This window comes from Pituophis catenifer, unplaced genomic scaffold (assembly GCF_029215685.1).
Source record: "Pituophis catenifer annectens isolate HBS135680 unplaced genomic scaffold, rPitCat1.0.hap2 SCAF_14, whole genome shotgun sequence".
NCBI lineage: Eukaryota > Metazoa > Chordata > Lepidosauria > Squamata > Colubridae > Pituophis > Pituophis catenifer.
This window is the reverse complement of record NW_027256894.1, coordinates 22,265,075-22,276,484: the sequence shown is the minus strand read 5'-3', so window position 1 is coordinate 22,276,484 and position 11,410 is coordinate 22,265,075.

The window sequence follows — 11,410 nt, the reverse complement described above, 5'->3', positions numbered from 1 at the left end:
GAGTTGAATACATCTGCAGCCGTTGGTCCTCTCCAGGACTGGTTGTCCACCTCCCGATTGCAAACATCTTGAGATACCTTGGTTGGTCATGGTGTGGAACAAATCCCTGGACTAAGGTGGACCTTGGCTTGATCCAGCAAGGCTCTTCTTAGAAGGTATAATGCAGGTTCCTCGGGTCTGGCTTTTGCTGTGTTCTATGAAGGCAGCTCTTTGTAGTTTACAAACCATGGTTTAAGGCTTAGCAAACTCTTAAGATAGTTGCAGCTTATTCAACACACCAGAATTAGGTGATGTTGGAAGATCAAAAAAGTTAAGATGGCATCTGCAACACTGCTGCTTTTTTATTGGCCAAGTGTGATTGGACACTCAAGGAATTTGTCTTGGTGCATACGCTCTCAGTGTACATAAAAGAAAAAATACGTTCTTCAAGAATCATAAGGTACAACACTTAATGATAGTCAGAGGGTACAAATAAGCAATCAGGAAACAATAACAATATAAATCGTAAGGATACCAGCAACAAGGTTACAGTCATGCAGTCGTAAGTGGGAGGAGATGGGTGATAGGAACGATGAGAAGACTAATAGTAGTCCAGACTTAGTAAATAGTTTGACAGTATTGAGGGAATTATTTGTTTAGCAGAGTGATGATGACGTCCAGGAAAAACCTCTCCTTGTGTCTAGTTGTTCTGGTGTGCAGTGCTCTATAGTGTGGTTTTGAGGGTAGGAGTTGAAACAGTTGATGTCCAGGATGCGAGGGGTCTGTAGATATTTTCACAGCCCTCTTTTTGACTCATGCAGTATGTTTTTAGCATGTATCAAAGCCCCCTAGGCATAGAGACCCTCCCAGACTGAAGAAGCCCCCTCTGTTATTTTTCAAAAATTTAAAAAGTCCCAGGAGTGAGTTTCTCGGTGACTTCACGGCCGACTCTCTTCTACTTCTACAAGGTAACTCTTGGACCATAACACACTTAATTTTTGGATATTCATATTCAGAATAATTCTTGATTTCAGACCCTGGCCGCTTTGGCAAGGGTCACTTGTGAGCCACAATTTCCCCGATAACAACATTTTGATTTGCCTCGAAATGAATCCTGTCTGGGCTTCCCTACCGTAAAGTTTGCGCCGCCAGCCTCCCGCGCGAACCCGATCACCTTTCTCCTGCTAGTGCTGGCTCAGCAGCTGTGCCCTTGGAAGTGAGAGCATGCCAGGGTTGATCCCAAACGTCTTCCTTCCTGCTAGCCTGCTGGACGTCCACACCAGATCCTTGCACAGTTTCATATTGCAGCTCGTGCGTCTTGCGGCTTTGCGTGTAGATCAGTCTGAGCTCTGCCAGCAGGGCGATGGGAATTGTAGTCCGAGCTATTTGGCAGAGACCCCCACCCCCAAGCCCATGGGTCCTGAACAGATAACAGAATAAAGTTCTGTTCGTTGGAAAAGGGGAGCCCAGCTGCCTAAATGTTCATATTTTCTATCTACGCAGAGATCCGGATAGGAAAAACAAAGTCTGCCTGCCTTTGTAGATTTCAGGTTGCGCCTTTAACACTCACCCACCGGGGAGGATAGCCCAGAATCACATCTGGTTTCCATCGCCTTAAAATACACTGTTAGACAAATGATTGTGAAGTTAATTCAAAATACAGGGGGTGGGTGAAGAGAACGGGTGGTGTTTGCCTTTCTTTACGTCTGCTCTCTTCGTCTAGACGTCTTATTTTGAGTATTGCAGATTTGAATGGCATTAGCATAAATTGCAGGAGCTGAAACATTCCTGGTGGTGCTTTCTTAGCCCTACACCTGAGTAGCCCGTAGAAAGCTTCCCAAGGCTTGAGGTTTGCAGTCCATCTCATCCATCTCTTCCCACTGTGGAATCCTGAAAGTCAAGGACTCCATCCTGATCTTCACAAGTTGGTCGCTGGGAGGCCCCTTTTTAAGGGGGGGGGCTGCAATGCTTGATTCAGCAGCCCGTACACTAAAATACAGACGAGGAGACTATTAATGGAGGTTCTCAGTCATCCAGGTCATGGTTGTCCCAAAATTGCTTTCTTTCAAAAGCCAACTGCACTTTGTTTTGCTTGAAGACGTCTCACCTCTCATCCAAGAAGCTTCTTCAGTTCTGATTGAATGGTGGAGAATGGAAGGATTTATATTCCTTGCAGTCGTCTGGCCGTTAGTCCTCTTTCTGAGAGTCGTTCTGATAGTGCGAGAGTACGAACAGATTTCCAGGAAAAGTCGCAGACTGCGGGATTCAGATGACCTCGAGGGCACAGGTGATTCTCAGAGAGAGCACTAACGACCAGAGGACTGCAAAGAAATATAAATCCTTCCCTTCACCACCATTCCCATCAGAACTGAAGAAGCTTCTTGGATGAGGAGCGAAACGTCTTCCAGCACAACCAGAAAGTCCAGTTGCCTTTTGAAAGAAAGCACCTTTGGGACAGACAAAATCCTCTCTGCTGTGATTTTTATTCGCCTCCTGAAAAGCTGACGTCAAGCCAAGGGAAGAATTGCTTTGAGAAGAGACGTGGCCGAGATGGTTTGTAAAGTCATCTTGGAGCCTTGAGTTGGGACAACTTTTTGGCTGGTTTTGAAGGATGGTTGAGGCATCCAGTGGGGATGGGTGGGTGTTTGAGAAGGGGACATCCCCTCACCCCCCCACCCCCCACCCCCCAGCCTTCCAAAGAGCAGCACTCTCTTCATCTTAGCAAGGAGAAATTGCATTCTTTCAACTCGACTGAAGGTTGCCCGGAAGGCCAGAAAAAGATGGACTGGAATTTTTGGGAGAGGAAACCTCAGCTCAGGGGGATTTTTTTCGTGACTTTTTCATTACCTCGTTGCCCCTCGAGGACAGATCTCTGTCCATTTGGCTATCTAGGAAATCATCACAAGGACAAATAAATCATCTTGGCATTTTTTTCAATGGTCATTTCTCCTTTTTTCTCCTATGGAAACCTTTTCCTTAACAATCATCATCTCTGCGAAGACAGTGGAAGAGCCCTCTTGCACAAAACTTCAGTTGGTAGACCAGGAGAGCTTTCAACAGCAGGTTTTATTTGTGATGGTGCAATCCTTTGTATTTCCATAGCAAATACTGTATATTTGCTATATATCATGTTATTTATTTATTTTTTTTGCCTGTACATGCAGTCCTCAACTTAAGACTGGTCGCTTAATGACCACTTGAAGTTACCACAAGACTCCCCAGAACTACTTACAACCTATTTTCAGAGTTATGATGGCTACACACACACACACACATCACAGTCACAGGAGGGGCTTGGGGGCTTGGCTCACCTTTATATTCACGTGACCACAATTTGTGATGCCTTTTGCCAGTTTTCACTGTTCTGGTTTCCAGCAAAAGCTCCCACTGGGGGAAATGGGTTCGCTTAATGACCATTTGCCTAATGATCGCCATGTTTGCTGAACGACCATCATAAAAAAAAGTAACATCAAATCAGTCACTCCTCTTATGAATACCACAACTTAGCGGACCAGAATTCTGAGCTCCATTACAGTCGTAATTCGAGGACCACCTGCAATTGCAAATACGGCCCTCTATTTTCTTGCGTCATTACTCTGAGCTCCTCAGTCCTTAAAATTCCTTGGAGTTATTCCCACAACCAGCATGGAAATAACTTGATTCCTTTCCATCCGTTGCTGAAGTCGACATCTGGCCGCGTCAAAGGGACAATCAGTCGGACGGTTCCTATTCGGAACCATTGGGAAGTTTAAAGAGAGGCTGCCAAATATTAAGAATTTGCTTCTCCTTCTTCTTTTTTCCCCTGATAGTTTTTACTGCTGCTTTTAAGTCGTCGTTCAGCATTTTTAGAACCGTCGAGCGGTGGAAGAGAAAATCAATGTTGCAGCTGAGTCAGAAACCATTTCTTTTTCGACTGGAAGGAGAGCGAAAAACTGCTTACTCCCTTGTTTCTGAACTCTCTCTTTCCTAAGGTCTGCTTGCTGTCAGATTCTCCTTGGCTGAGTTGACCTGAAGCATGGGCCTCGTTCCTCTTTTCCCGGTCTCTCCACCTCTCTCTCCAGCCCAGATGGACTTCAGATGGGAATCTGCGTCTTTTACCTTTCTCTTTCGAGGATAGAATGTGGCATAAATCAACGCCAGGCCCAGTTGAGAATGCTGGAACATCTGGCTCACCTTGGCCACAAAGCAACATCGGTCTCCTCTGCCAAAAAAGAAAATCCCTAGCTGTCCATTACAGGCGTTTTGCTCAGAAAGGGCAAGCAAAGTTTAAGACACAATGCCGAGAAGGAATGGCTTGTTCCCACCAGAAATCACCCAGGTGTTACGATCATCCTTGGACAACTTCTTCAGAGGCCCCCTGACCGCTGATGGGCGTTGAGATGCGTAGCGGTTAGACAGACCCTCAAGAAGACATCAAGATGATCACAGAACATAGAATCATAACCTCGGAGGTCTTCTACTCCAGCTCCCTGTTTATCTTAGTTTACTTTATTGTCATTGCACCTCCTACAACGAAATTAAATGCCATCTTCAGTGTACATTATAACTATAAAAATAAAACACACATCCTTCACATTCTATACAATTGAACTGAAAACCCCTGATACTGCATTAATATTGCACTATACAGTAGAATTCAATATAGTTACTGCCCTGAGATAGAAGCTGTTTTTCAGCCTATTTGTCCTTGTTTTTATTGTCCTGTACCGTCTGCCAGATGGTAATAGTTCAAGAAAAGAGTGAGATCCAGGACGAGATGGATCTTTAAGAATGTTTTGAACTTTCTTAAGGCAGCGGGAGCTATAAAGCTCTTCCAAGGAGGGGAAAGGGCAACTATGATCCTCTGGGCAATGACGTTGACCCTCTGGAGCGCTGTCCTATCTGCCACTGTGCAACTGGCAAACCATAGACAGGTGCAGTAAGATAAAATACTCTCTAGGGTGCAGCAGTAGAAGGTCACCAGCAGTTTTTCATTCAGTTGTTGTTTCCTGAGAAGTCTCAGGTAGTATAACCTCTGCTGGGCCCTTTTGACCAGTGTTGCAATGTGAGTGCCCCAGGAGATATACCATTCCAGACAAATGACTCTCCAGTCTCTTCTTGAAACTTTCAAGTGATGGAGCACCCATAACTTCTGAAGGCAAGCCATTCCACCGTGGAACAGTGGAACAGTGGAAGAAGACATCCAGGGATGATCAGTTGATCCTAACTCTAGAGAAGGCGGCCTGGATACGTTTCCCTGTTAACAGAGGCCAATTGTTCCTTTCTGGGTCAGATGTAAAACTTGGCCGACGGGTCCCTTTTGACCTTCTAAGATCTTTTTGACTTTTGCTTTTCATTCCATTTGAGCAGAGGAGAAAGGATTGTATTGTTTTATTTCCTGCCGTTCCTTGATTTTATGTCCCATTGTACAACACCGCTCTAGGAAGTCTGCCAGCTGAACAGGAGAATATAAATATGTCCAACATAGAAAAAAAAAATTAGTCTCTGGGGTCAGGAGCTGTTAGGACTAGGATACGAGCCCACGGTTTGGTGAGCTGCTGCTGCTGCTATCTCGGGTGAGAAACAGAGGTATGTTTTCCAACATCTGGACTGGCTCATTTGCCAAAATGAACTGTTTGGCAGAGATGCTGGAACCAATAGATTCCTCAGTGCATGGAACAGTTAGAACAGGGGTCTCCAACCTTGGCAACTTTAAGACTTATGGACTTCAACCCCCAGAATTCAACTCTGGGAGTTGAAGTCCATAAGTCTTAAGGTTGCCAAGGTTGGAGACCCCTGAGTTAGAAGATGCATCAACCTTCTAGAATCTCAGCAACTTTAAGACCTGTGGGCTTCAACTCTTAGAATTCTGGGAGTTGAAGTCCACAAGCTTTACCCCTGTTCTAGGAAACCCTTGGGATCCCATATCTAGTTTCTTCTCGGGGTACTACTGAACTATGGGTTCCATCATCCCCAATCAATTATATTAGCTGAGGGTGATGGCAGTTGTGGCCCAATGCACTCAGATGCTTTGAAGGACAAGCATGGCTGATTCAGAGTTGCCAGCCCAAGATTGACTCTGATGCCTTCAAGCATCAAGAGACATGGAACTGTTGAACTTCTATTGTGGAAACATGGACTCCCAGCTGGGCCTGGCAACATTCAGGCCAACCCTCGGTCTCCTGTTTTGTGTTACTATTGTGTGGACCCTCTGACCACCCAGTGGTTGAACGATGGCCCAAGGGCTGAAATAAACATTACAAGGAAAAGAAGCTGCCATGGAAAACAGCCCTTTGCGTATTTTTCTCTGTTCCCCCTCCCTGCTGTCTTGTAGAATTCAGTGTGTGGGTGTCCTTTTCTTATCATAACAGCCATCTGATGAAATAAAAAGGACAAGGAGATTTAGGAAGATCTGAAGGAAGAGTTATTCCATGGAAAAAGAACGAAATTGTGGAACTTCTGCGTACCAAAAAAACCCAGAGGGAGCTATGGGTTGAGATGTCTGAAAAACTTCCTTAAGATGCAGTTATTTGTGTCAATAGACCTCTCCTTTCCTCTCCTCTCCTCTCCCCTTTCCTCATTTCATTTCTTCTTCCTCCCTCCCTCCCTACCTCTGTCTCCTCCTTTCCCCAATTCCCCCTTCCCTTCATCCTTCCCTTCCCCATTTCTCCTCCTCCTCCTTTCCCCAATTCATCGTTCTTTCCATGTGGTCTGGCCTGAAGCTGTGTCCAAAATACTTTAGCATTCATTAACAAGGAGACTTAAGAATTTGTCTATATTTCCATCCAAAGAGAGGGTTGCCCTTAAAGTGGTAGGGGTGGGGGTGGGGAATCCCATCTTCATTCTATTTTTTTCCATGTCTCTGTCTGTCTCTCTGTGTCTGTGTGGAAGGGGTATCTGATCCCTAAGCCAGCATTTCTCCCCTGAAAGTTTTATTTATCTGGCCCAGCCTCAATTCTCTTTTTTTCCCTCTTCTTCAAAACGAAGGACATCCTGAAAACTTCTATTTTTGGGGCTCAGTGCTCTTTTTGGATACGATGGGAAAGAGGCACGAGGAACATGGATGAGAACATGGAACATAAATGAGGAACAGGGATGGAACTTGTCAAACTGCAGGGAGTCACAATCACTTTGTGTCGGGCGAGTTAATTTATAGATTCCATCATGCCATGTTCGACTACTAAGCTCTGGCATCCCAGCTGCCAAAGGTTGTAAATTGCATCACTTCTTAAACTAAGTGTTTGAAGCATCACAATTTCCCAAGTTAAGACTTTCCGTCTACCTTCCTCCCTCTTTCCTCCTCCTTTTCTACCTTCTTCAATTTTTTAAAAAAAACTTGGTTTTGTTCTTCAGATTCAATTGCAGGAGGTCATCTACAGGGACTTACGAAGAGTTTTGGTTCATAGCCAGGTTGGGATGCGGTGTTATAAAGAATGCAGAATGCATTATAGAATTGTGATTGCTATCAACCTGGCCTCCCTCCCTGGCAAACATTGATTAATAAATCAATAGATTAAAAGTGGGAGGAGCTTTGCTATTAGTGGAAGAAATAAGAAAATTGCTTCTTGAAAGTTTTCTCTCTTGGAACAAAAAGTTCTTGGAGTCACCTCGCTTATTTAGGAAATCTGTGATTGTGGAGTAGCACACTCTAAAAAGAAAGGGATCTGTATTTTTAAAGAGATTTCCACCCATTAAAGTTTATATTGTTGGTTTTATGATTTTAACTTATTTAATTTCTGTTTATTCGATATTTAATGTTGGCCCCTCTGTTTTTATGATGTTTGTAAGCCACCCAGAGTCTCTGACAGGTAGATGGGTGGCTATATAAATTGAATAAATATATAAAAATTAAAAAAAGTATTCAGTTTTTCCTCTAAAAGTGTTCATGGCTGACTCTCAATGGCCTGCCCAGTGGTGAAATCCAATTTTTTTTTTACTACTGGTTCTGTGGGCGTGGCTTGTCTTGGCGGGCATCGCAGGGGAAGGATACTGCAAAATCTCCATTCCCACCCCACTCTGGGGCCAGCCAGAGGTGGCATTTGCCAGTTCTCCAAATTACTCAAAATTTCTGCTAATGGTTCTCCAGAACCTGTCAGAACCTGCTGGATTTCCACCTCTGCTTCAGCCCTCCGGGCAGAAGAAAATTGAGCATAAACATTATCTTTAAATAAATATTATTGTATTATTTAGAAATACATCTCGCTCCCATTCTGTCTCTACTCAAAAAGAAGCATTTTTGTCTTCTTTGGTGTGGTAACCGACTTGTGATTTCCTAATTCTCTTCCGGGGGGACGGGGGGATATATATATATATATATATACATATATATACATGTAGGTCTTTGGTTATTCGGGTCTTCTCCCACGTAAAATTGGAAGTGTCTTGGCGACGTTTCGACGAAGTCTCATTCGTCACCTTCAGGCTGGTGTTCTCGGCTTCGTGCTTCCAGGAGCACGAAGCCGAGAACACCAGCCTGAAGATGACGAATGAGACTTCGTCGAAACGTCGCCAAGACACTTCCAATTTTACGTGGGAGAAGACCCGAATAACCAAAGACCTACATACAAACACCCGTGAAAACCTGAGAAAACAAATATATATACATACATATACATATACATATACATATACATATACATATACATATACATATACATATACATATATATATATATATATATATATATATATATATATATATATATTCCATTTGGAATCACTTTTCTAAATTTAGCCTTCCTCTACGCGGAAGGGTCTCTGTGGGGGCGTTTGCAATTCACGAGCCTGCATTTCTCCGTGTTTCATCTTGCCCAAGGAAACCAAAGGACTGACATAAATTAGAGGCTGGAGGACGTCCACATCTGGCTGAAAGTGTCTCCATGGCAGGAGCTGATTGATGATCGCACGTTTCCTCTCAGGCACGCCTGGTGTGCACAAGTCCGCTTCGACGTTGAGAGTTGGTCTCTTATTTTCTGTGTTCGGTGAAATCATGGTTAAGCAGTGCGATCGTATCCTAGGGCTGGGAGGGACCTTGGAGGTCTTCTAGTCCAGCCCACTGCTCAAGCAGGAGACTTCGTTGCATCCCAGACAAATGGCTGTCCAATCTACTCTTGAAAACGATCAGTGATGGAGCACCCAGAACTCCAGAGCGAGGGCTTCCTTCGTCCCCCAGCATCCTTCCTAAAGAACATCATCATCATCATCATCATCATCCTTTGATGTATAAACCTAGTGAACTACCTGCGGTGGTTGTTGGACCCAAAGCTGAGGAGGAAGGGAAGAGCCTGGTGGCGCAGTGGACTAAACTACTGTTAAAGTAGTATTTAGCTGCCAGCTGCCTGCAATTACTGCGAGTTCAATTCTCACCAGGCTCAAGGTTGACTCAGCCTTCCATCCTTCCGAGGTAGGTAAAATGAGGACCCAGTTTGTGGGGGCAATAAGCTGACTTTGTATAAAAAAGAACACCGCTTGGAGGGGCCCGAAAGCCCTACTAAGCAGGTATATACAAAAGTATGAAGGCTATTGCTTAAAAGCATTGTAAGCCGCCCTGAGTCTCCAGAGAAGGGCGGCATATAAATAAATAAATAATAAAAAAGGCCTCTTCTTGAAGTGCAAATCTTGAAGGAGGTTTGCACTTCTACCCATCGGCACTTGTGTTCCACTTTTTCCTCTCAAACAAACTCACAGCTGCATGCATGGTTCCTTATTGGTTTCTCCATGGCAATGATTCCACAGGTAATCCTCAATTTATGGCTGGTTTTTAAGCCATGGTGGGTGGCACAGTAGTTTGAATGCAATATTGCAGGCTAATTCTGCCAACTGCCAGCAGTTCGATCCTGACTGACTCAAGGTTGACTCAACTATCCATCCTTCCGAGGTCGATCAAACAAGGATCCGGAATGTTGGGGGCAACAGGCTGACTCTATAAACCACTTAGAGAAGGCTGGAAAGGACTGTGAAGTGGTATATAAGTCTAAGTGCTACTGCTGTTTTCCTTCCTTCCTTCCTTCCTTCCTTCCTTCCTTCCTTCCTTCCTTCCTTCCTTCCATCCATCCCTCCATCCCTCCATCCATGGTGGTGCAATGGTTAGAGTACAGTATTGCAGGCTAGCTCTGCCCACAGCCTGGAGTTCAGTCTTGACCAGCTCAAGGTTTTTTTGTTTTTTTTTAATTTGATTTATATGCCACCCTTCTCCGGAGACTCAGGGCGGCTTACAATGCATTAAGCAATTGGTTATCTTAGGTTGACTCAGCCTTCCATCCTTCTGAGGTCAGTAAAATGAGGACCCAGATTGTTGGGGGGCAAATATACTGACTATGTAAACTGCTTAGAGAGGGCTGGAAAGCACTGTGAAGCGGTATATAAGTCTAACTGCTATTGCTATTAACAAACATCCAAAGTTTTGACAGCCTTCTCTAAACAAGTCCCAGTCGTTCATTCTGGGATATCCATACAACAAGGAATGTGTGAACAACTCAGCTACTGACTGTGCCTTTCTATTTGTTCCCAAACCACCTTGGTAACTACATTCAGTGGCTTGACCTTCTCAAAAGAATGGGGAAGACACCATCCAGTGTTTTTCATCACTGGTCAGTGGCCACCTTCCTCCAGCAGTTGTCTCCCTGGCCAGCCACAAAGGTCATCTCTAAGAATTTCACCAGGGGGATGGAAAAGGGGAAGTTAAAATATGCTACGATTGGCAGCAGTTCTGTCAAGAATTCCGGGCTTGTTTTGGTTGTGCTTCCTCTGCCAACATTAGCAAAATGCTCTCCTGGGTACACCAGTCATAGGGCATTTATCAAGCCCAGAACAATGGAGGCCTAATTTATACCGTTCGTTTGCTTCAGCGTTCAGTCAAGCTTTCCTTTAATTAAATTTTTTTTCTGCAAGGTGTTTTTCCAAAAATGAAGGCGATGGAACTGCTTGTGTACTCTTTAATCAATCTTTGGAATGTGTTCAGGGCATGAGAAATAACTCTCCGCTGAGGGATTTTAGGGGAGGAACAGTTCAAGGTTGATGAGAAGATCTGAAGGTTTCAGGATGGGTTGGAACTCTTCAAAGCTCTTCATCCACCTTGCTTTGAAGGAGCGTTTCATTGTCTAAGAAACTCAACGATCCTCAGAAGTTTGAACTGGCAAACTCGTAAACCCCTAGACTAAGTAATGTAACAGTGGCAAAAATGAAATGGGCCTCTTTATTCCTTATCTCCCGGAAAATGTAGATCTCCTCTTAGACAATTAAATTGCTTTTCCTGATCCAACATGCTTCTTTGTGGTCACCTCCTGGTGGCTTTATGGAATGGGCAACCATATGGAATCATCTTACTGGATGATTATTTTTTTGGACATCCTAAAATAGCCAACAGCCCTGATGTTTCTGGATGATTCTGATCCAAATACCAAAAAGATTGAGAAGGGCCAGAAGCTCCCACTTCAAAAGGTCAGGAATGACT